Raw genomic sequence first — 4286 nt, forward strand, 5'->3', positions numbered from 1 at the left:
GCTCTAATAGTGTATTATGATGCTCTTTTATTTCTGATTACCATAGGCTACTATGAGCACCGTCATAAAAGACAAGCTCCAACGTGACTATGGTTGATTTATTTTATTTATTTTGCCTAACTTTTTTTTAAATTTATTTTTCTTTTTTATAAGTTGGCTAATTAGGTTATTCTTTTTTAGAAAAAGTGTTGGTAATGTCTGCGTCTGCTTTCGTGTGTCAAAGCGCCCGTACGTCGTGGCTCGTTGGTCTAGGGGTATGATTCTCGCTTAGGGTGCGAGAGGTCCCGGGTTCAAATCCCGGACGAGCCCAATTTTTATATGCAACATTTTGAATGTTGAATAAAATATGCAAAGCCAAGATAACATTAGTAGCAAACTGATCTATCTATCTATCTATCTATATATATATATATATTACTAGGGTTTTATTTTTGCCATTTAAAGGAACTACTCATGGACTCTACACTGAAATAGAGGCTAAATTGCTGAGAGGCAAAAAGCATTTACCAGGTAGTCTAAATAGAAAATAAGTTTTGAAATTGAATGCAGCAATGACACATACATGTGCTGTTTGACTGGTATTGTAAACAGATCCAGTCAGAGTTATGTAAAATAAGATGAGATACATAAGATGATCCTTTAATTCATCCCAGTTAGCTGAACTAAAGTTAACACAACTAAAGCATAGAGTGTATAAATGTTTTATTTTGGCCTAATGCAACATTTTTCATGCACTGGTGAATATGGATGATTTTTTTTTTATTATTTATTTTATTTTTTAAGAAAAACATCTGAATCTGAACTTTCTGAATGATTCTGCAACAGAAAACCACAACTTGCGGAGCCACCGTCTTCATTTCAGCTGACTAAATGTTGGATGTCTTAAAGGGTTTGGGTGAAAACTCTGTAACTCAAACGCAGACAGGTAGCCTATTGATTTCTTGCCATTTTAAGAAGCATAGTCTCCACAGACACTGTGATTAACAGCAGATGGTCAGAATAGTTTTCTAGGCTACATCATCAAGGAGTTTTCCACATTCTCTTAAACGAATTAACAGACATTCATAATTTTTTAGTTTGGATGGAAAAGTCCAAATTCAAAGTGGTTTTTGTTTTTTTAAACCTCGGATCCTAAAGCATTTAAATATGATTTATTATTATTTTAATTAGAAAAGAATCAGCCCTATTGAGCACTAATGTTTGTGCTGAGTTTATAGTGACACAGAACTTGACATGGAAAATGTTTTGTTGGTTTTCTCTAAGAATTAAACTATGAACTGAACACATTTTATACTTTATAACTAAATCCAACTACTTATCGAAAAATATAAATGAATTATTTTCCAATTTAAGTATCTGTTCCTCACTTTTTCTTAAACTGCCTAAAAAACGACTGACTAATAAAAAGAAAGTAAAATAAAAATGACACATTTACAGTGCTGCTTGTCTGAAGTTTTAGGAGCACTTTGAATTATTTTGAATGCACCAGTTTTTGAAGACTTACGGTAGCAGAGAGCCGTACTTTTTCCCTCTGAGCAAATGTTTATTTTTGCCGTTTCCTATATTACCGTCATCCTTTCATACATCCCTTTAATGGCACGCATTCTCAAAGCCCTGGAACATTCTGACATTCACATCAGATCCTAAACAGATCCTTATCCTAAACTGGGGCTCGTTGAATGAGATTTGCAATGAATGCACAGGAAATAAGAGACGCTTGGATCAGCTGATGTATTGTAGGCCTGCTACCAGTTTATGGTTTGGAGTACGAGCTGCTCCTGTGATTCAGCTCCAGACCAGTGTGTATTTAAAAAGAGTTTATCCTGCCTCTGAAAATACTTTCCAGCATCGTTCTCTGCGCTGCTCAGTGAGCTGAGTGTGTTTTTCCAACGGATCCAGTTAACCTGACACTAAAGAAAATATTGCTTCTTTTATGTAGTTGGTGCTTTTAGTTTGAGACGTGTTTGAAGGAAGGTCGGGATTAAACCTTAGAAGGTTCTCTCTGTATCCTACAATTAGTCTTTATTGTCCTCACAGCACAATGAGAGTTTAGCTCATCTCCTGTGTGGTTTGTGTAAGAGCAGACGAACATAAAAACAGGCAGCATATAAAAAATACAATAAGCAGCAGGTAAATAAGGTTGATGCAGCAGCAGCAGCAGCAGCCATTTAAACTGTGTGAATCTGTTAATAATGCTCCCAGACGTGTTGCTGATATTTGGGGCTTTCTCCTGACTTCAGGCTGTTGTGTGTTTGAATGTTTGTACCTTGACCACCAGAGTCCTTGACCTCAGCCTCTCTGGCGCCAGCTCAGTTCTTTTCCTCCCGGCGGCGCGCGACGAGCTTTGACTGCCGCTGACTGAAAGAGTCCGGGGAATACTTCGCTGCACAGATCTGACCCTGTGGCAGCGTGGACCCATCATACAGTTTGAGTCTGAGACACCTCCCTCGCCATAACAAGCCCCTCCCCTTGTGTTGGGCTTAGCACAGTTGGACAACAACCAACAAGTGTAAACAAACCATTTACTACAGCACATTAGCATCATAGCATCATTAAAATATGCATCATTTAACAGTTTCTTTAAATCAACTTTAGATCATCTTCGTCATAAGATATCACGTTTAATTCATGATGTTCAAGGTAGTTTATTTGTTTTGTTCTTTCAGTGTCAGAGTTCAAAACCTTCTCAGTCAATAAGATATTTAGCACCTGAGAGGCATTTATCACAGACCAAAAAAACAAGCAAAAAAAAAAACACAATGAAATATATTAAACCTGAAAATATTCAATGTTTTGCTCAATTATCGCCATAAAGTAGTAGAAAAGTTGTAGGACCTCAGGTTTTTGCATAAATGAACTAAACCAGTGAGAACCTGCATATCAACCTTATTTATGTTATATTGGCATCGATATTTAGAGACACTGAACTGACCCCAAACATAATAGGAGGTTAAACTGCGTCACTTTCATTGTGTTTGCTGCTATGTTGCTTATAGTTTGCACTAAATGAAAACCCTCTTATATATTATGAATAGTTTACGGTGCAGATAAGTCTCCTTCCTATTCTAATATTGTAAAGTAGGACATTTTCTTGCATTTTTTTATACGTCTTTTAGGTTTTATTTCACATTTTCACTTTAAGAAATTCTTCTTTTTTTCCACAAATGTCCCTCAATGATCATTTTCAGGTAGATTCACACTGAAAAGCTTCAGTATAGAGAAATAAAACCTTACAAGAGAAGTTTTTTAAGAAGGTAAAAAACACAAATTTTAAAGCAAAATCAAATTCTTTAAGACTTTTAGTGGAATTTTTATTTAAAAAAAAGAAAAACATTAGTCATCTCATCTCTACACTAAGTTGCATCCAAGACGACTCAGTCATTTTAATTAGTATTGATGAGCTGTCTTTGGGCCTTTAAACAGAGCAGTAATAATTATTGGCTGTTCATAGTCCTGATAAGGTGGATGGTGACATGATTACCTGGTTATTCATCTAGACTGTGAGTGATAAGCAGCTGCCACTAGGTTTTATATATGAGTTTGTCTTGAGTTGGTGACTACATAGAAAGTTCCTGGGATGGCTGAAGTAGTTATATTTTACTGGTACTTTGTCATCTGAGCCCGTGTTCCACCTTCCATCTTCCTCCACCCTCCATGTACCTTAGCTGGGTGTTGGATCCTGGCTGGACGGGGGCAGAAAGGGAACCCCAAACCACGGAGCTCCCGAGAGCGACAGGAGTTAACAAACGCCCGCTCTCTGTCGGCTCTGAAATAACAGCGCGAGGTACTGAAGCGCTGAGATAAGTGAGTCGTCATCCTGTTTGTTTAGGGACGTATGGAAACCACCAAAGGAAACCCACGCTGTGTGGACTCCGTCGGTCCCACAGACTCTCTGCTGTTGACTTACCTGCATAGACGAACACATTGTCAGGGTGGAACGGGGTTCTGTGGTTCCCAGTGCTCTGGGTTCCAAAGCTAAAGAGCAGGTTCTGCTCAGAACAAGGCTGATATATCAAAATACTGAGATAGTGGCAACACGTCCATTTCACTCTGTTCTCATAAAAATAAACAAAATAGAGGCAGAAAGGCAGTGTGCTGTCTAACCTCCTCACAGCTGGTCTATCGCAGAGTGAAGTGGGTGTGAATGTCACATTGTTTGTTTCAGGAAGTAGCTGAGCCCAGGCCGCAGCACTTTGTCCACACTGAACTACCCTTTTTATTTCTCCTGAAGTCCTTTCAGATGCTCTGGACAAGACACAGTGAATGGTCTCAAGGGGTTTTGCCTC

The 4286-nt window shown here is 38.3% G+C and overlaps 1 non-coding gene across 1 annotated transcript; it reads left to right on the top strand.

The window, feature by feature from the left end:
- Positions 1 to 237: 237 nt before the first annotated feature.
- trnap-agg lies at positions 238 to 309 on the top strand. Its single transcript has one exon. It is a non-coding gene; the product is annotated as a tRNA-Pro (tRNA).
- The last annotated feature ends 3977 nt before the right edge of the window (positions 310 to 4286 follow it).

The sequence above is a fragment of the Mugil cephalus genome, chromosome 13, assembly GCF_022458985.1.
Source record: "Mugil cephalus isolate CIBA_MC_2020 chromosome 13, CIBA_Mcephalus_1.1, whole genome shotgun sequence".
Taxonomy (NCBI): Eukaryota; Metazoa; Chordata; class Actinopteri; order Mugiliformes; family Mugilidae; genus Mugil; species Mugil cephalus.